We start from the raw sequence: 21,461 nt of genomic DNA, 5'->3' as shown, positions 1-21,461 counted from the left end.
TGCAATAGATAGTACCGTAGGCTGGTGGGGGAATGAAATCACCTATTCAAGTAAGAAGGGAAGAGGGTCTACTGTTGGATAAAATGCATGTGGATTTTATGCAACAAACGAGTTTGCTAAGAGTGTTGGAGAGGTTGCTGGTGTAGCGGTGAAAACACATGCCTTCTATTGTGCTTACTGTGTGCCAGGTTTGGTTCTAAGTGTCTATCAAGTTTCTATTCATTTAATCCTCCTAACAGTTCTGTTATTTGGATCCTATTCTTATCCCCATTTTGCAGATGAGGAAACTAAGGGACAGATTGGCTATGAAACTTGTGCAAGGTCACACAGGGAGTAAGGGAGACAGTCGGTACTACCAGGAAGTCTGGCTTCAGAGTTCAGGTGACCAAGATTTTAGGCACTTAAAAGGCATTCTAGAGAACATGAACTTCTGTCTCCTTCCCCTCTCCCCAATTCTATAGCATTCCCAGATTTTTACCTGCTGCTCTGGATTTGGGGCAGGGGGCACATGTGGTCTGGCTCATCTGAGACCACATCTCTGAGGATGAAAAGTGAGAATGTAGAACTGGGGAGCTCAGTTGAATTAACTCGGAGGGTGTTTGCTGTCAGGAGGAACAGATGCTGTTTAAGTCAGGAAGAAATGAGCGTTCACTCCAAGCCCTGCTTTAGAAAGCCTCTTTGTTTTATGACTCTGGGTGCAAGCGACCCTTTTAATTTTGTGTTTTGGATTCCAGCCATAGGAGGCCTTCTTTAATGTAGCAGATGGCTGCAGGCAGGCAAGCCAGGTTCCTGAATTCTGCATCCAGCAGCCCTCCCTTGAGAGGAATCTCCCAATTATGTTGCTCTGAAAGAAAGAAGAGAAGAGGACTTAAAATGGACACATTAAATTTACACCACACGGAAAGTTACCACTGCTTTAAGCATCTGCAAACATTTGGGGGGTCAGGCAAACCTTTGAGCAGCTGATGAAAGGTTTGGATTTTTTTTGTTGTTGTTGCAGAAAGTGTGTACATAGATATATACCCAAAAATGTGCATATTCATTCCAGGGGATGAGGGGGTCACAAGGTCTCTCATATCTTTCCCTTGAGCTTCAAGGGGTGCATGGCCTGGATAGTTCTGAGCCTCCAGGAGAGGCAGCTGTCATTCTTTTATCTTATGTTTCTTTCTTTCTTTCTTTTTGAATCGTTAAGATTCTCTACATCTGAGTTATGAAAATAAAGGGTCTGTGGACTATTAAGGGATAATTTTGTACCAGAACACTTGGATTTTACTGGGGGGGGGGCGGCAGACAACCTTTCAAATGTTGCATAAAATCAGTTTAGTGTACTCTCTGGTTTGCACAGAACCGCCAGGCTTGTTCTGTTAAATAGTAACGTGAATTTTCTTTGGAGAATTTTAACATAATGATTTTTTTTCTCTCAGATTTTTTTTTTAAAGATTTTATTTATTTGAGAGAGAGAAGGAGCATGAGCAGGGGAGGGGCAGGAGGAAAGGGATAAGGACACTCCACACTGGGTGAAGAGCCTGACGCAGGGCTCAATCCCACAACTCATGAACTGAGCTGAAATAAAAAATGGACGCTTAACAGACTGAGCCACCCAGGTGCCCCTTTCTTGGATTTTTTTGTATACCATTTCTTTGGAAGCTCACTCTTCTCACACTTTTCTGCATTTAGCTCTGCCTCCTGCACTGTTTCTAATATTAAGATTGGAGGCGGAGCTAGTCTGTCAAGTTTAAGAACAAATCAGAATGTTTAGAACTTGGGAAGAAATCTTTTTTGTTTCCAGGACACTGTCCAGAGGAGTCACTCCAAGTCAGACATTTCTTCTTCTCATGTCCAATTGTCCTGACTGTTTCAGGAAGTGGGAGTTTTTGAGGTGGCTACTAGGTAGGACCCTTTATAGATCTCTGTGGTCACCGATGCGTCTATACTGGGTGACTTCTCCAGACATCATTGCATTCTTCCAATTTTACTGGGTGTGCACTGGTTGTTAAGGGAGAATCTTCAGAGCTAGAGCAAAGGATGGAATTGTCATATTTATTAAGGATACTGACACCAAAATCAATTTGCCTCAATTACCCTAAATCTTAAATTCAAAGTTAAGAATATGGAAAGACTGAGTTAACTATTCCAATTCTTTGTGTTCCATAGATGGTTTCATCTTTCCTGAAAATTACCTTCTTTTTGGTTCTGGAAAATTCAAGGTGGGAGTAGGTCATGGGCTAAATATTAAGGCTGATTTGTTCCACCCAATGAACAGCTAAAACAATTATTTTTATTTAATTTTAGAAATAAAAAGAAAAGGCTCATTTTCCCCCTAAACATCAATTCAATTAAAGAAAACCTATTTGGGACTTCAAACAGGGTTTCTCATCCTCAGCACCATTGACATTTTAGGTAGATAACTCTTGGTAGAATGGGGCTGTCCTGTATATTGCGCAGGACTTAGCAGCTTTTTGGACCTCTACCTGGTAGAGGCTGTTAGCACCACTCTCCTAGATGCGACAGTCATGACTGTTTTCAAACATTGCCAGATATTCCCCTGGGGAGGAGGGCACAGTCACCCCTGGTTGAGAAGCACTGGCCTATATTATCCAGAAATGGATTTCTTTACAAATAAAGTAAGATTGAGGATTGAAGCTCCTTTTATCTGATCCTCGTGGGAGAATGCGAAACTAAAAAATCAGTTTATCTATTTTGATGTCCCACAGAGACTATATCTACTTGCTCAGATTAGCCCATTCTACATTTGTTTTTAGAAATCATTCGATTGTTAAAAACAGGAACTTCCTTACTCCATTCCTAGGGCTTCAGCATGCCATCTCATTGACTGTTTGATAATCTTTTTTGACTATCTAGACCTTTAGTGATCTGTCTGATTTTCTATATCCTATGAGTCTGGGTAATTTCTTCACTCTTGGGGAGGCATCTTTTGGGCTCTTAAAGTTTCTATTCCTCCTTCTATGTTATCTCTTCCAACTTCAGACCTAAGTTGAGCCCACATAGCCACTTGGAGAGGTTGGAGTCTCTTCTTGCTGTGATCAGTACGTGAACACATAGTGCAGGAAACAAAACTGTTGGCTTTGAGATTACTGATGTGAGCGTTCATAGGAATCCTGCAATCACAAATTGTTCCTTGCATAATATGCGGTGACTGTGAGATAGCAAATGGTTTTGGGGAGGATTTTATTGGCTGTTTGAAGTGTGGAATGGCTCTAGTGCACAAAATATTTAAACCAAATTGTTATGTCTTACAATGTTCAACAAAACACTCTGCAAACATTAGTTCTGGAAGAAAAAAAATAAAAGGCACCCTCCAAGGCAGGGTTATGGGCACTTCTGGGAGCTGTAAACTCATGCAGGCTCCAGAAATATGTGCCTTCCAAGGCCTGGAAACTTCTGAATTACCAACAAATAATCAGTGAGCCTGACAAAGAGTTAAAGTACACAGACTTTACTTACACCAAATTTATGATGTAGTAAAGAGGTTTAAGACGTAGACCTGAGACTGCACACCAATGGTCAGTAGGCTAAATCGGGACCATGGCTTTTTCTGGCTTGGCTTGTAGAGGATCAGCCTCCTGAATGTCTGAGAAAGGGAGAAAAAGTGAGAAAGAATGAAAGAAGTGGCTAAGCATATAAAAGTGAGATTTTTTTGCATTAACATCCAGATTTCCAGCTGTTTTTGAAAAATCAGAAGATCTGCCAACACGGGCCCTTATTCCATTTCCCCATGGTGGCAGTTGGCTGGACTGGAGCAGCAGCTGCCCCTTTAATCAGAATGTGCACTGTTGGGTCCCCCCACCCTGGCCCACTGCACTTCCTCACCAGGACCCTGTCCCATTCAAGATGGCCACTTCTCTTGCAGAGACTTTTGCAACATTTACTTAGTCTCTTCACCATGGGAACAAACTGCGGAAGCCCTGGTCAAAATAGCAGCTGCCCATTTGTGCAAGAGGGTGCTGGCTCAGTCCATGGAGTTGATAATACAAAGCAGTGAGAAATCAGATTTGGCATATATTTTGAAGGTAGAATTAATAAGATTTCATGATGGATAGAATTAGGCTATGAGGGAGAAGATTTGGAAATGACTCCAATTTTGATTTTCACTTAGATTAATTGCCTGAAAAAGGAAACCGACGGTGGAGTACTGGAAAACCCGGGTTGAACTTTTAAAATGAGAACAAAATTATTTAAAAGTTTTCCTTCACTAGTACTCTTCAAAATGGACACCCTAGGTGGTGCCACTATCATATTCTGGGAAAGGCTGACGCTTTGGCAGAATTTTGAGGAAAAGAGCAAAGAAAAGAGCCCAATTGCTAAGGGAGAGACTTAGGTTCTTGCCCCAGGAGGCGGAGTGGAGGGATGCCAGCCTACAGGTGATCTTTGGGCACCTCAGTGGCCTCACCTGTCCAGAAGAGTGTTTGTATCTTGAACTATTGGGGTTGATCTCCCAATACGTGGACAGTCCTAATTTAGGGAACTCCCAAGTTCAGTCCCTGCTAGAGGGGTTGGGGGACAGCAGAGGCTCCAGGATTTCTCTATGGGAGGGGTTCTAGGGCTGCTGCTCAGAAGTTTATTTTGAAGCTAGTTTTTATAGAAAGAGGATTCTCTTCACTTAGATTTATATATAGTTACTTAAAAAAAATCAATAAAAGTAGCAAACTTGTGTCTTAAGATTTTTCTACAGTTTTTATATGACTGAGAAAATCTGCAACTGTCCCTATCCAGGGCAATAGTTTTATTTTCTTACAGTGTGGGTTGCTTTGGTTAGTGGAGACTACTAGCGGCCATTGTGGCGGTGGGAACTCACCGACTCCCACGCCTGGGCCTGGCCATAGCCACAAGAGCCTCGGGCAGATCTGAAGCCAGGCTTGGCCGCACGGAGCCAAGAGCAGAGGCTTCCTTCTCTCCGGCCTCGCAGCGGTCACTCGGGCTCTCGCGCGCATGCGCGGACCCCAGCGGCGTCCTCCCCGGCTCCTTCCCTCCCTCATCCGGGTCCTGGGCGAGCGGGCGCCGTGCGCGTGTCCCGCGGCCGAGCTGCTAATAAAGTTGCACTGAGGGGAAGCGCGGCGACGGCGTCGGGGGAGTGCGTCCAGCCGGCGGGTGAGTGAGTGCGGGGCTCCGGGGCGGGCGGGCGAGCGGGGCCGGGGACTGCCGCTTCTTCCGGAACGCGGCTCGCCCTCAGGGCTGGAGTCAGGCGGAGGCGGGGGTGTTGGGCCGCGGGCGGAACGGAAGCCGCCCGGGCCTGCGGGGCGGGAGGTAGGCCGAGTCCCGGCCTGCAGAGGTTCGAGCGGCCGAGGATGGGGCGGCCCGTCCAGCTGCGGAGGCCTTCTTGCGGCCGGGGTGGGGGGTCCCTGGGCTGGTAGGCTGGCCTCGGTCCCCGCGTCGCCTTTGCCGCCGGGACTGTGGAGCGAGGCGCTCCGGACGCCCCCGGGGGGTATCCCAGGCCGCGCTTGGGTCCGGAGGAGCGGTTTGTTGTACCTCTTCTAAGCGCCACCCTCAGTCACACCCCTGGTAGGATCGCCGAGCTCGGTTGAGCCTTCTGATCTGCTACCCTGCAAAGCTGTCCAGTGGCTTGATGAATCTGTGCCGCCGTCGCTTTGTGTTTCAGAGATAAGGATCCACGCTTATCGGTGGGAATTACACTCTGGGCACTTGTGACCTGCTACTGCACTCAGCTGGTAGTTAGACCTGGTTTCTGCCACTCGCCGTGCCCGTTTTCAGCACTGCAAAGAGTTCTTGTCTTTTCTTGTAAACTTTCGCATTAGTGCAAGGAGACTGCCCAGCCGGGCTACCTGTTTGCCTTCATCATACTCGGTCTCTGCCGGGTCTCTCACTTTAGTTATCAGTAGTCAAATCCATACTCTGGCCTCTCCCCCTCCCCCTCCTTTTCCCCTCTCTTCCCCTTTCAGCTGCTGTTATTACGTGGAGTTTGGAGGCTAAGCTTTTGAAAACTCCCATGTGGCGCCCGTCTTAAGTTGGAGCATGCTCAGTAGCCTCAAACAGATTTTGGTTGCAAAAAGAACTGGGGCGAGGATAGCCCGGGTATTTGGACGTGTGCCCGATTTCTAACAAAATGTTCCAATTCTGGTTTTTTGATGGCATTGGAGAATGGAGCTGTAGGCCATCCTGGAGGTGAGGAATGCCTGAACACCCTGGGCCAGATCACTATCTTGATTGCAGAGACATTGTTTCCTGACCAGCTGGAGGTCTAGAAGGGGGGTTGGGGGAAACATTCCTGGCTGCTTGTGCGTTTCAGTGGGTGTGGTGCTAAGTATATCTTGTTTACCTTATCTTTCTGTGGAAAAAGTTTTGAAGTCTGGTTGGGTTTGTCACATCATGCGTGTTGCCTAGCACTCCCAAAAGTGTTCTTATCTAGCAACAAAGGCTGGATAGGTGGCGGTTGTGGCTTGGCTTCAGAGAAATTGAGAGGAAAGTGTTCTTGAGTTGCTGTTTAAAAAAAAAAAAAAATTAGATTTAAGTTATCAAAAACTAGAGTACTTGAATTTCCATAGAGTACCCAAATTGCCCAGAGTGAGTTTTCAGATTTAATTTGATATCTGAAAGGCTCAAAAACCCTAGTCCCAGTAGATTTAGTGACATTGCACGTAGGGTAAAATTTCTGCTAGATGTCAATGCTATAGTGGGTGTTGTAAGGAAAACAGTACTTAGACATAATGTGACAGTTTCACATGTATTGATCAGAATACTGTTAGGAAATTAGTGTGTTCCAAATTTAGTAAGTAATGGATTATTTACACATTTGTACAAATTCCTTTTTTTTTCCCCCCCTTTTACTCCTTTGGTGGCTATTTCTTTCCCTCTGCGGTGAACCCTGAGGTTACAAGAATACAGAACAACTCAGACAATTGAAAGAAAGTTACCTTCACAAAGGTGATACATAATATGTTACAGATTTTTAAATTTAATTTTTGTTTTGATTGTTTGCATGATTACATTCTCCTTTCTTTCCCTCTATATTGCAGATCCCTCAGTCAGTGTGCCTTTCTTTTTCACATAGCTGTTTTTATTGCATAAATGTTTCTGTGTCTCTTTGTTACAAAGATTTACTCATTTATCCTTCCATTTTTGAGATCTGAAAGAGCTCAAATAGGCAGGAAAAGTTAGGTGAACCTCCTCAGCTCACTTCCTCGTAGATTTTATATGCATCCATATGATACAGTCTGATAAGAAGGAGGAAAGACAGTGGTGAACTGCGGGAAAAGAGAAGAATAAAATATTTTTGTAGATTCTGTGCAGATTTGGTGGTATTATCTACTTCTCTGGTTCACATAGGTAGGCGCCACAGAAATGGGTAGATTGATATGTGTTGCATTTCTTTCCCCTCTGGCAAAGTCAGCTATTAATTTCAGTGGGAGACAGTGGCAGAATGTTGTTACTAATGAGGTTTGAATCAGATTGTTGTTTACTGTTGATTATGTAACATGTTGCTGGAAGTATTATTAAAAGTTTCCTTCTGTAGCAAGGTAGAGGCAAGTAAATTCTGCTTACTCTTCACTGGGTTTTAATTCTTGGCTGAACCTGAAGGCACATTACACTATAACCATAATTATACCTGGGCAGCCTGTCTGTTTCCTGTTTTCATCATGAACCCAAACATTATGATTTGCAGTGATGATCTTTTTTGTCCTTTGCATTAAACAGAGGCAGTATGTTTTCTCTGTTTACTGAAAACAGATTTGTAACTTGGTCAAATCAAAGATACTGGCTTCTTAGTGTTTTGAAGACTAGGCAGTAAAATATCAGTTTTTCATCTTAGTAATTTAAAGTGAAATACTAATACTATCTTTAAAAAATCAGTTTCACACATACTGTTTGATAGTATTTTATGTAAATTTTAATATTACCTGTAGCTTCTAGAGTTTTTGAATTAAGAAAGCCCTTTTTGTTTATGACTTATCAGTGTTTATTATTACCAGATGTATATGTTGGTTTAGGCACTGAGCCACGCACGCATTTGGGTGAATTTAACAGCCTCCTTGAGTATATTTTAAGATATAGCCACCTTTATTCCTTTGGTTTATCATTCTTCAGTGTTTTCTTCGGGACTGTCAGTGTTCCCGTCTTGTGTGTATGTGTGTGTGTTTCATACTAACCACAAAGAAGAAGCCAAAATAGTTTATTTGTTTAGATGTTACCACTGCCATCTATCCAGTAGGTTTGCCTGTCTACTCATAAGGTCAAAGATGTTGAAGAAATTTTCTTCTTATAAAGGACAGTCGCAGTCTGAGAGATGATTTTTGTCTCTACCAGTCTGAATATTCTGGACAAGAGCGTTATCTGGAAGAATAGGACCCAAGAAGGCTGCACAGAGATAGGGTGCTTTCCCACCAAAAAAGGTGATGCACAACCCCAGGAAGGCTGTCCATGTTTCTCACACCTTATTTGTGTACTTCCAAAGCTAACAGAATAATAGAACTGGAATTTTTAGTGCTATATTATCCAGTTTATTGCCTTTGTCTAGAACTGTGAATCTGAGAGGTTTGTTTACTAGTTGGAAGTTGAAGATATACAGTTCTTTAGGAAGAATTGTTAAAATTTACATTGTTGTTAGGACAACATCTCCTATTTTCATATGTCACTTTCATATTCTAAATTTTATTTTTTTAAAAGTTTGAAAAGATGGGATAATTACATAGTAGGTTTTTCAGAAATAGTCATCTAGTTCCTAGCTTTTTAGTTTTGATGGTTTTTTTTTTTTGTTTTTTTTTGCTTTTGTTTTGCTTTGGGCAGCTAAGTGGAGAAAATTTTGGCCCTGTCATAGTAGAGAGGTGGTTTCAGTGAGTTTTCTTTCTGCTTTTATTGTAGTATTCCCAAACTTGGTTGTGATAATATTTTAGAAGAAAGAATTCCTTATTAGACCATTCTGAATGGATAGTACCATAATTGTAATTGACTTTGGAAGCTGGTGTTAAAGTACATTTTGTAAACAGGTTTTGCTCTTGAGTTCTGTGGTGTACCAGTCTCTGTCTAAAAGGTATATACAATTTACAGACTAGTATACTCTGAAAATTTGGCAATGGTCTGATGTGTTGTGAGAGTCTAACTAGATTTTTCCTTTTGACTTCTGTGTATGTTTTGTTATTGCTGAAAATAACAGTGAGAGAGAAAGTGGTGTCACCATCCCTCCTTTCTCTGAGCATAGCACCTGGAGTTCTGAGAAGTGTCTTACACTTTTCAAATTTAACTGTGATCTCAATACAGCTGGTGCTTTCAAGGCAAGTTTTGTTTTGTTCAGTTCTGTTTTCATGATGTGTTAGGATCTGTCTTGCATCCTATCTGGTAGGCTGTATAACTTCAGATCTCGTTATTCTGGTTTGTATGTTCCTAGGAAAGGGGTACTGCAGAGATACTTCAAAGCTAGTCTTCTGTTTTTCTTTCCCTTTATTTACATCTCTGTGCCCACTTAAGTGAGTGCCTGCTTAACTCACTGACCATTTCCACTCTTTGGAGGTGGAAGTGTAAATTAAATGAATGATGACAGGAGCCGAAAAGGTACCCAGAGCCATATTTGCTCCCTTTTCTTCTATGTGACTTGAACTCTGGGGTGCACATGAGGTATCTGGAGAACATCTTCCTAAAGCATTGTGTACACAGGTTAGTGCTTTGTGCTCCTGAGACACATTTTAGAGTATAATGATTTGGTGTCTGCCTTTGACGATTTTATAATTTAAAGGAAAGCACTATAATGATTGACCAGCTCTGTGTCTATTCCTGTGTCTACAAGCCTGTACAAGTAGACTCCAACACATCTGGTAGTAATATAGGAAATCTTGCAGGCTCTGTGGGGCTGAGTATACATCTAGATCAGGCTCTGCTTAATTAGAGGACTTAGAGGAGCAGGTGAAGTTTAAAGAGTGATTAAAAACTGGGAGATAAAAAGAAATAGAGACTTGTGTGGGCACAAAGAGAGACTATGTAAGATTATTCTGTGAGAAGTGTCAGAGAACATGAGTTCAGCTCCTGAATGGCCTTGAAATCCACTATGAGAACTTTGATATCTTGGAAATTGAGAACCACGGTTGGGAAAAGTGGAGATCGAAGTGTTTCTCTGCCAAAAGTTATTTCAGTGCCCATGTGATTGTAGCCCCACTTTCTTAGAGATGTTCCCATAAAGAATGGGATTTCTGAATCTAGGAAAGCTTGTAGGCAAGCTTGCTCTTGGTTTCTCTGCCTGCTGCCATGGATGTGGCTTACATGTTTTAGTAATTGTGTGACTGGATCTGGGCTTGGTTTGATGCTAGTGGTGCTGATACTTGGTGACTGCTATTGGTATTAGAACCATAGGGAAGGATATTTTTTAAACTTTACCTCCACCAGCCACAAAAAAGTTACCTTTGGAACAAAGTGACTTTCTTCTGTCACAGATGATCCTGAGGGCCTTGGTTCTCAAACCTCCTGCAAATCTGGGACTCTTGTTAAAATAGTGGGAGGTAGGCCCCTAATCTCAGACCTCATGAATCTGAATTTTGTGGAATGGTTATGAGAAATTTCTTTCTTTAGAATCCCCATTTGTAATTCTTTTCTACAGGTTTGGCTGAGATTATGGCAGGTTGTGACCCATATGGGCATTTATTTGTGTGGGTTGATGTGCTCAGCAGGTTTCTGTTTTGGCTAACAGTGTTGGGTGAAATTTTTGGATTGGTTGCTTGCCTTTTATTTTGGATTGAAGCAGTTAGGTGTTGGAGCAGAAAGTGAGGGAGCTGTTTCTATGAATTGTTTTGTCAAGTCTGGGCATGAGCCCTGTGTGTGCATGTGTGTCTGGGGATGAGTGTGGAAGGTGGTTTGTATATATCTTTATGGGAGTTGGTTAAGAGGTCCCACTCAAGTAGCTTGAGGTAAGAACAGGATCTTTGGGTGTTTGATGTTAGTATGATTTCATTGGAAATGGAAGCCTGGTAAAGCTTAATAACATTTCATTCATACATTTAATGTATGTAAAATGTAACTCCTGATCTTCCTTTAGCTCTGCTATCAGCCTTCCCCCAGATCAGTTGATTGCAAATCCTGTTCTTCCAGTAGTCAGTACTGACACCTTGGAATCATTGTTGACTCTTCTGTTCTCACATTCCCAGTATCTCTTCCATCAGGAAACTTACTGTTCCCTAAAATGTATGTGAAGTTATCTACTTCTCACCACCCAACTGCCATCACTCCGATCTAAGCCATTATCATCTCTCACATAGCTGACTGCAACTCCGAGCTGGTCTCCAGCTTTTACCCCTGCTATTTATTCTCAACACATCAGCCAGAGTAACTCTTTAATAATGTCATGTCTCCATCAGAGTGCTCGCAAATGTGTTCGCATTTGACTTACAACCAGTGCCCTTAAATGCAAGTCTCTTACCTATTTAACCCCATTTCTTATTTCCCACTCCTTGTTCACTTTATTCTCAGGCTGCACTGGTCTTGCAGTTCCCCAAGCCTGCCAGACATGCTTCTGCCTTGGAACTTTTACATTGCCTGCTGCCTTTGCCTGAAGTGATTTTCCACAAATACTTGCCTGGCTTATTCCTATTTCCTTCAAGTTTTGACTCTGTTGGTGCCCACTACAGTGAGGCCCAGCTCAGCCATCCCATTTAAAATCACACCTCTCCCATACACCATTTCCCATTTACCTTCTTCTGCTTTATTTTTCTCCATGGCACTTTTCACCTAACAAACTGTAATAATCACTTGTTTATTGTCTTTTGTGTGTCTCCCTCCACTAGAGTGTAACACTACATGAGGACAGAGGTTTTGGTCCCCTTTATTCACATGTGTATTCCCAGCTCCTAGAATGCTACCTCAAAAGATACTTTATTTTTTTTTTTAAGATTTTATTTATTTATTTGACAGAGGGAGAGAGATCACAAATAGGCAGAGAGGCAGGCGGAGAGAGAGGAGGAAGCAGGCTCCCTGCCGAGCAGAAAGCCCACGTCGGGGCTCGATCCCAGGACCCTGAGACCATGACCTGAGCGGAAGGCAGAGGCTTTATCGCACTGAGCCACCCAGGCGCCCCAAGATATACTTTTGAATGAATTACTTGAATACATTTAGCAAGTTCTCTGAATATGCTTAGTATTGTTTCTTAAAGATTACATTCTAGTGGGAGAGGAAGAAAATCAGGTAAGTCAACAAATAATTACATATTGGTTTGTAGAGTGAAGGAAATGAACACAGTATTGGGATTGGGGGAAACTGACTTTATATAGGATTATGGGGTTGATGTCAGGGGAAGGTCTATGGGATGACAGCTGAAGCTGAAGCCTGAATGAAGAGAGAGCTTGGAAATTAGTGACTGAGGCTTGAGGAAAGCAGTTCAGGCAGAGAATGGCATTTGTAAAATCTCTGAGGTACAAAAGACATTCCGGTATAGGAAGATAAGTGCTTTTGAAAGATGAATTGGGAGCACAAGTTGTTTGCCCTAGTTTCTCATTGATTTTTCTTAAATTTCAGCCTCCAAATTTGTATAATTCTAGATACGGTGGAGAGAATTCTTTTGAAATACGAATGTCTCTTGAAATGTAAATGTAAATCCCTCTTTTTTTTTTAAGAGTTTATTTATTTATTTGACAGAGAGAGATCACAAGTAGGCAGAGAAGCAGGCAGAGAGAGGAGGAAGCAGGCTCCCTGCTGAGCAGAGAACCCCATGTGGGACTCCATCCTAGGACCCTGGGATCATGACCCGAGCTGAAGGCAGAGGCTTTAACCCACTGAGCCACTCAGGTGCCCTTGTAAATCCCCTCTTTAGTAAGAATTTAATATGGCTGAAGTACAGCTGGACTTTGGTTTGAAATTTGTTTTTTCCCCCTGACTGTACAAGAAGTACATTTACTTTAAGAAGTACGGAATTGGGGTGCCTGGGTGGCTCAGTGGGTTAAAGCCTCTGCCTTCAGCTCAGGTCATGATCGCAGGGTCCTGGGATCGAGCCTCGCATCAGGCTCTCTGCTTGGCAGGGAGCCTCCTTCCTCCCTCTCTCTCTGCCTGCCTCTTTGTCTACTTGTGATCTCTGTCTGTCAAATAAATAAAATCTTAAAAAAAGGAGTACAGAGTTGTATGAAGCAGAAAGTGAGAAATACCCCAACCCTTCAGCTAAGGTCTTTCCAGAAGCTTTTTAGCACCTTCTCTTTCATTCATTAAAATAAATATTTCTTGAGCATATATATCCCAGGACTTACGGTGGTAAGTGAAAATAGGTATGGTTCCTCTCATTTATAGTCTTGCAGAATTTGTACTCTTTCAGAATTGGACAGTTAGATGTAAAAATACAGGTGTGTTAAGTGCTACAAAACAGAGGTATGTGATGCATGTATTAAGAGTATATAATAGGGGGGATTTTATCTACACAGCAGCGTCTGGGAAAGCTTCCCTGAAGAAGGGACACTTGAGCTGAAATAGAATTAATATGTGTGTGTGTATTTTGTAATGCTTGATGTTTCTTAGTTTTACACTGTTTTAATACTGCTGCTTTTCTTTGTATTTATTAGGTACTCTGCATTATTGTCTAATTGATAGTTTGCAGTCTCTTTGAAGAATTTCAGGGAATTTAACACACAAGAATTTCTTGGTCTTATTGTTATCCTGGTTTTCTCTCTAGCTCTGAGGTCATCTCCCTAAGAAAAGACAAAGTACTTTAATTGAGAGGGTTATACAGTCATGTCTTCATAAACCAGAGGTAGACTATAAAAGGCCAAGGGGATAGCAGATAATAGGTTCGTAGCTATATTCTTAAGTACCTCCAGGTTCTGACATAAGAAGTAGCCCACATTTCTGCCTGCTCAATTACTGGCCTTCCGTGCTTGCTGTATATATATATTTTACTCTATTTAAATTAATTATTTTATTTTTTATTTTGAGAGAGAGCACGCATGAGCTAGTGAGGGGTGGGGCGCAAAGGGAGAGAGAATCTGAAGCAGGTTCCAGCATGGAGCCCAACAGGGGGTTCGATCTCATAACTCTGAGATCATGACCTGAGCCGAAATCAAGAGTTGGTCACTTAACCGACTGAGCCACCCAGGCACCCCTTTTTTCCCTCACTATTTTAATGCCCCTTCTTTGTTGGTTATCATATGGAAACAAATCTAAATTAAGTGGTATGCTAACTAGCATATGATGTTCTTTGTAGCTCCTTCTCTTTTCCCATTATTCTTTAAGATCTTTGAGATTACAGATGTGTTTTTTCAGCCCGAGTTCCTGGTCTGAAAAGACCCAGTAAATTGTGAATAAATGAAACATCTACTGTCAAGATTCACCTCACTTCTATTCATATGATCCTCCAAATCTACATGTTCTGTCTCTCTTGAGCTTTAATTTCACATCTCCTTGGCAGTGTGTCAGTGCTTTTACTCCCTTAAAGCCAGCCCTTCACTAGCCCTTTCTTGCCTTGTCTTGGCTATAACTAGAATTGCCCTTTTTAGGTAAGTGATGTCTTTACTTTTTAGCTTTTAAACTTTGACCTTTCTTGGTTGCCCTTGTTTCTCATGTAGGTGGTCACTAAGTCCTGTTGATTATTTGTAATGCCCGTAACAGCACTTCACTTTTTGTCTCTCCTGCCATCGCTGTCATGGTCTTCATACCCCTCAGCTGGTGTGTCTTCCCATCATAGTTGGATTTCTACTGTGTTTTCCCTCTACCTTCTCCACCCCCTGAGTTAAGTCTCTTCCACTTTTTGAAATTCCTCTTGGAACGTATCTTTCTGCTTAGAAGTCTGCACTGCACATAGCGTTTCTTCTAGCAGCCTGACTGTAGCCTCATGTTCATTCTTCCCTGTTCTGCATCCATTCTGTGGTGGCGCCTTTCCCTTTTGTTTTGCAAACTGGCTAAGTGTCTTCTTGCCTCATTTGGCTTAATGATCCTTGCTTTTCCTTATTCTTGCCCTATATTACAACTGTATTGCGAATTATAAATTGTCAAATTCCTATTTTGAGCTTGTGATAATTGTTCCCAAAGTTTGTGCTCATCCTTAAGGCTTTTCTTTACCTTAGTGCAGTGCCTGTGGTTGCAGGGGAGGAACTGTGAGCTAGGCCAAGCTCTGTTTTTTTGTACACTGGCTAAGCCTTCTACTTTGTCTGTCTCTAGCCTTTTACAGCCCAGTTATTTTTTTTCCTCAGCAGTCTTATTCACAAGAGTGTAATTTTTTCACCTTTCCCCTTTTACTCCCTATTTTCCAGTTGCTTTGGGATAATTCCTCTTCTTTTCTATTTATGATCCCCTAAATCTCAGTTTGAAAGTGTTTGATCACTAGATTTAATTATATTCACTCAGACTGTAATATTGATGAGAATTAACTGGTTCACCTTACACAGGATGTCTTGTATATTTCCTAATGGGATTTTAGATTTTGGGGGATTCTCTGGTTTTCAAGATAGAAATAGAAATTCCCTGGGTGTCTTCCTTGAGTGACAATCCTGGAGTAATATTGGAGCACTCTTCAGACCTACAGTCTTGAGGCCAGAAGGATGATAACGTGAAGAAAAATTTTAAGTGATAAGAAAGCACTATGTGATAGTATAATTTGCAGCTTGTTCTTCAAGGTTAATAGTATAGAATACCATTTAAATAGATGGCTTTGTGTATTTGTTGAAATAAAGTAGCTCAGCTATATTTTTAAAATCCTTGACCTAATAGCAAGATGTTCATGATTATTACAAAATAGTAACCACACCATGCCAGACACTAAGTTAAATGTTTATCTCATTTAATTTTCAGAACTGATATTTATTATATAAAATAGAAAAAAATAGAAGTTTAGGTGTAAATGTTAGATCCAAAATGTGATTAGACTTCAAATCTGGTGTTTTTATGTGTTACAATGCATATATTATTATCCCTGTATAGATTAGCCTTATTTATGTTTCTAGACAGTTCTTTAATTCTACTGCCTATGTTTTAGCAAACTGAATTTAGTATTTTCTCATTCTGTTGATTAAAAACTCAGATTTTGTGTCTTTATCCACCTTAGCTTTTATGCCTGTGATAAAGCTACTTCATCCATCTTGTCTTTCCCCCTCCTCCCTTCCCCAAAGAGCCATCCCCTGAATTTCTTTTAGCACATAGACACCCTTAAGGCCTCTGCCATTCTCCACTGTGTATTGCAAATGCGAATGGCATGTTTTAATTATCAATTTGTAATTCTTGTAAGTTTGAGTCTGGACCTGATTGACTTTTTTTTTTTCAACCTTTCAGCTTCTGGCTTAGTGGTTTACCCTTTTTTGGATGCACCCAATAAATGTGTGTTGTATGACTGTGAGTCCAAGATGAAGTTTAACACGGTATATGTGTGCCTCAGCAGACTCTGAAAGCATTGTAGAAAGGGAGCACAGAGGAGGTGGACCACATTTAACTGCCCAGCGATATGTAATCTCTAAAGACGGAAGTTACTAATATAGCTTTTTGGGACTTTTCTTTATTATTAGGATAAGTTCATAGATACTATGGAAAGAATCATATGAATGGTTATGTACACAGCTGACTGAACTGAGAATGGGTATTCATTTTATATAGCGAAAGGCAAAAGGGGCATGAAAAATTGAACCAACTTTTTTTTTTTTTAATAATTTTTTATTTTTTATAAACATATATTTTTATCCCCAGGGGTACAGGTCTGTGAATCATCAGGTTTACACACTTCACAGCACTCACCAAAGCACATACCCTCCCCAATGTCCATAATCCCACCCCCTTCTCCCAAACCCCCTCCCCCCAGCAACCCTCAGTTTGTTTTGTGAGATTAAGAGTCACTTATGGTTTGTCTCCCTCCCAATCCCATCTTGTTTCATTTATTCTTCTCCTACCCACTTAAGCCCCCATGTTGCATCACCACTTCCTCATATCAGGGAGATCATATGATAGTTGTCTTTCTCTGCTTGACTTATTTCGCTAAGCATGATACGCTCTAGTTCCATCCATGTTGTCGCAAATGGCAAGATTTCATTTCTTTTGATGGCTGCATAGCATTCCATTGTGTATATATACCACATCTTCTTGATCCATTCATCTGTTGATGGACATCTAGGTTCTCCATAGTTTGGCTATTGTGGACATTGCTGCTATAAACATTCGGGTGCACGTGCCCCTTTGGATCACTACGTTTGTATCTTTAGGGTAAATACCCAATAGTGCAGTTGCTGGGTCATAGGGTAGTTCTGTTTTCAACATTTTGAGGAACCTCCATGCTGTTTTACAGAGTGGCTGCACCAGCTTGCATTCCCACCAACAGTGTAGGAGGGTTCCCCTTTCTCCGCATCCTCGCCAGCATCTGTCATTTCCTGACTTGTTTATTTTAGCCATTCTGACTGGTGTGAGGTGATATCTCATTGTGGTTTTTTGATTTGTATTTCCCTGATGCCGAGTGATATGGAGCACTTTTTCATGTGTCTGTTGGCCATCTGGATGTCTTCTTTGCAGAAATGTCTTGAACCAACTTTTTGATAAGAGATTCAAAATGAAACCTTCAGTCACTAGAAAACCCGTTTTCAAAGGTATTGCATGTTTTCTCTGAATTCACAGAACATAACACTAATATATGTGAACGGGAAAAAGTATAATATCTTACTCTCTTTTTTTGTGTATGTGATGAGAAATTCTTCCATACAAGGACTAAAGTGAAGATAGTGAAATGAATCTATTGCTGTATCCCAAGCACTCTGATGCTTTCATTTCATTGTGGATCAAGGTGTGATTTTGAATCTGATACATTTTACAGCAAAGTTTACAGGAGAAAATTGATCTGTCTGTCATATGGGTATAATAAAACAGTTTTAATCCCAATATAACAATTTTATTTAGAAATCTAAATGTTAATTATTAAGGAAGTGGATGCATGAAATAGAGAGGCTGGTTAAAATCGTGTGTAATGGTGTATACATACATGTACACACACACACACACACACACACATACTGTGTTCTAGTGTTTAGTGTGGCAGAAATGTCCTAATGAAAATTTAAAAAGCTTTGAAGCTGAGTAAGGCTGCCATAATAAATGTAATTTTTTTTTTTTACAGTAGTAGTAAACCCTTAGTCTTTCATACCTATTGACTTGACTTAGCTCAATTGAGAGAAGAGCGGGTTAAAAATAGATGAAGTTAATAAGATATGTTAAGTGGCAGAAAAAATCAGTTTGAAAATGAGCATATTGAACAGGATTATCCCTGGTCTCTGAAGCTGTATGATCTTGTGATAATATAATGATTGGAATATTTTGGAGAAGTCAGAGATATGGAGAATAATGGAAGAGATCTTTAAGGGAAGAATATTCCTTGATGGGAGGCTTTCTTTTTGGGAGGAAGTATGTACAGTGTTTAGGAGTGTGGGTGGAGCTGGACTGCCAGGGTTCAGTTCCTGGCTCTGTTTCTTATCTATTGAAATAAGCAAGTCACATTTAATTTCCCTTTGCCTGTTCTCTCATCTGTAAAATAAGAATAATGTAATTTACCTGATGTGTCTGTCTTGAGATTTTAATCATTTTTGGTCTCTCAGTGTAAGGTCCTTAACTGTGCTTGATGTGGTGTTCAGTAAATGTTAGTAGTTTATTACTATTACCATCATTATCGTCATCATCATTGAAGGAACTGATTTTCTAGAAAGGAAGCTGTTGGATTCGTTGAAATAGCTACATTCTTTTAAGAAAGCTGGATGTCCAAAAGTCTGTCTTTGTAAGTAACTTTTCAAGATCATTGATGTGGTTTTGTCTGTTTAGTTGGTAACAATGCAGACCATGTTCCCTGTTCCAGCATACCACAGTGGAGGAGAGGTTCATAAGGGTAATTTAATTCATCAAGAGCAGCTCATGCCACATGTAGATTTTCCTGAATAATTGGTTCTTAAAAAGCCTTTTTAAAATGAAACCATTTATGGGGCACCTGGGTGGCTCAGTCAGTTAAGTGTCTGCCTTCGGCTCAGGTCATGATCCCAGGGTCCTGGGATTGAGCCGGATGTGGGGCTCGGTGGGGAGTCTGCTTCTCCTTCTCTCTCTGCCTCTCTCCCTGCTTGTGCTCTCTTTCTCTCGCATGCTCTCTCTCAAATAAATAAATAAAATCTTAAAAAAAAAAAAGAAAAAGAAACCATTTAGGGGCATCTGAGTGACTTGGGTAAGCAGATGCCTTTGGCTAAGGTCATGATCACAGGATTCTGGGATCAAGTCCCTTGTCGGGCTTTCTGTTCAGTGGAGCCTGCTTCTCCCTCTCCCCCTGCCTCTCCTCCTACTGGTTCTCTCTGTCTCTCTCTCATATGCTCACTCTCCTCTCTCTCTCAATAAATAAATAAAATCTTTAAAAAAAGGAAACCATTTAAAATTTGATCCGTATTTTAAACTAAATTATAAATTGCAGGTCTGATTGGGACTTTATCTTCTAAAATTAAAATTTTAGAAAAATATTAGGTTATAATTGTAAACATGTATTCTTAAAATGAACAAAGAATGAATCAAGTTTGATGGATAGGCTTATTTTTAAATTTTTTTTTAAGAGAGAGTGCATGAGCTGGAGGTGGAGGCAGTAGGGGGGCAGTGGACAGAGGGAGAGAGTCAGTCCTAAGCAGGCAGGCTTCACGCACTGTGCGGATGCTGACACGGAATTGATCTCAGGACCCTGAGATCATGACCTGAGCTGAACTCTCTGAACCACCCAGGCGCCCCTAATAGATATAATTTTTCTCACAATAATTTAATAGCATGATAGGGCATCCTTTGTGTTTGTCATTTGTGCTACTAACATAAAGAGCATTTTTATTTTTTTACAAATATATCCATAAAAAATAAACCTTGATTTTACTGAGGATCAAGGTTAATCCTTTGAGATTGAAGGTACTCTCTTTCCACAAAGAGAGGCCTGCTTAATGTAACTGTAAAAGGGTTGAATTCCCCAAGTTCATTGTTCCTCATCAGTGCAAAGTCACTGTAGGAGTACTGTCCATCTTGGCTGTATTTCATCACTCCCATGCCTGTGGGTCTCTTGGAGGCAAAGGGAACTGCAAATATGAGGCTTATGCTGCTTGCTGTGCCATGAGTGAGAAAGTCCTTTGTCTCTGGCTTAGGAGTCTTGTGGCCTTTGTCAGCATCCATGAAACAGTTAACAAATTAACTTACTTGCTTGGGGGGCTGGTAGGGCAAAATTAAATCCCAGATCCTACATTGTTGGGCACTATTTGAATAAACTTTGTGAAATCTTACTGTATTTTGCAAACTTTGCACTTTCACTGGTAGTTTTTAAGTCATTATGGTGAAGGAGATGGTAGTGAATGGGAACCAGTTTTTAAGTGATCAGTTCACTAACAAGTTTTTTGAAGACTTTTTTATAAATCTTAAGGTGTATAAAGCTCAGTGAACTTTTACTTAGGTGTACATCTGTGTCATCATCATCCAGATCAAGTTGTAGAATATTTCTTTCTCCCTATAAGGCTCTCTTGTCCCCACTTAGTAACCTTCTTGTCTTCGATGACATAGGTTAGTTTTGCCTGTTTTTGAGTAGAAATGACATACTGTGTAATCTTTTATATCTGATTTCTGTATAATTATATCTCTCTATAGCATGTCTGTGCAATTCATCCGTGTTTCTCCTATGTTAGTTTGTTCTTTGACATTGCTGTGAAGTAGTCTATTCCTTGAAGTTATTACTATGATTTATCATCCCACTCCACTGTTGATGGATATTTGGGTTATTTCCAATTTGGGCAAATAAAGTAAAAATAAAGTTGCTTTGAGCATGTACTTGTCTTTTGATGACAATAGTACCTGTTTTTGTTGGATATATACCTAGGGATGGAATTGCTGTGTCATAGAGATTTATGTGTAACATAGAGTGATATTTCACTGTTTTCTTTAAAATTTTTTTCTTAAAAATTTTTTTTTCTGATAACTAATAATGTTGAGCCCATTTTACCGTCTAAGGGCCACTAATATTTTCTTACATGAAATGCCTGATCAGTTCTTTTGCTTATTCATCAGTAAATTTTTATGATGAATTTTGTTCCTCTTTTTTTTTTTTTTTTTTAAAGATTTTATTTATTTGACAGACAGAGATCACAAGTAGGCGGAGAGGCAGGCAGAGAGAGGAGGAAGCAGGCTCCTCGCTGAGCAGAGAGCCCAGTGCGGGACTCAATCGCAGGACCCTGGAGCCTGGGATCATGACCTGAGCAGAAGGCAGAGGCTTTAACCCACTGAGCCACCCAGTTGCCCCTCTTTTTAACTTTGTGAGACTTAGATAATGAGTACTTGGATTACTTGGTCATACCACTCACATAGTTTCCAAGCTACAAAATCTTTTTGGAAAGAACACTGTGTGAGACATTTCCAAAATTTTTAATCATTTAATATTTAAAGATTTGAGTACCTGGTTTGCACCTACTCCTTTCCCAGTACTAGTTTTAAGAAAACACTAATATTGAGTCTTAGGTTTTTGGAATCTGACACCCATTTGTTTTTCTGAAACCGGTCTTGAAGTTGAGCTAATGACA

General features: G+C 40.8%; 1 protein-coding gene and 1 long non-coding RNA gene across 3 annotated transcripts in view; one reads left to right on the top strand and one right to left on the bottom strand.

The window, feature by feature from the left end:
- Positions 1-683: 683 nt before the first annotated feature.
- On the bottom strand, positions 684-4,964 carry LOC116586540. The gene is made up of 3 exons (XR_004284057.1): positions 4,817-4,964; positions 3,466-3,592; positions 684-844 (listed from the first exon to the last, which is right to left on the bottom strand). It is a non-coding gene; the product is annotated as an uncharacterized LOC116586540 (long non-coding RNA).
- Positions 4,950-21,461, top strand: part of SMAD5 (SMAD family member 5) — a 53,250-nt gene continuing 36,738 nt past the window's right edge. Inside the window, exon 1 of one of the 2 annotated variants that reach the window (XM_032336642.1) lies at positions 4,950-5,109. The gene's annotated coding sequence lies outside the window, so the exon portion shown is untranslated. Of the gene's footprint in view, positions 5,110-6,705; positions 6,901-21,461 lie in introns of those variants that run through there. The other variant, XM_032336643.1, reaches the window with a different exon arrangement.

The sequence above is a fragment of the Mustela erminea genome, chromosome 3 (assembly GCF_009829155.1).
Source record: "Mustela erminea isolate mMusErm1 chromosome 3, mMusErm1.Pri, whole genome shotgun sequence".
Lineage (NCBI taxonomy): Eukaryota > Metazoa > Chordata > Mammalia > Carnivora > Mustelidae > Mustela > Mustela erminea.
This window is presented reverse-complemented; position numbering and strand designations above follow the sequence as displayed.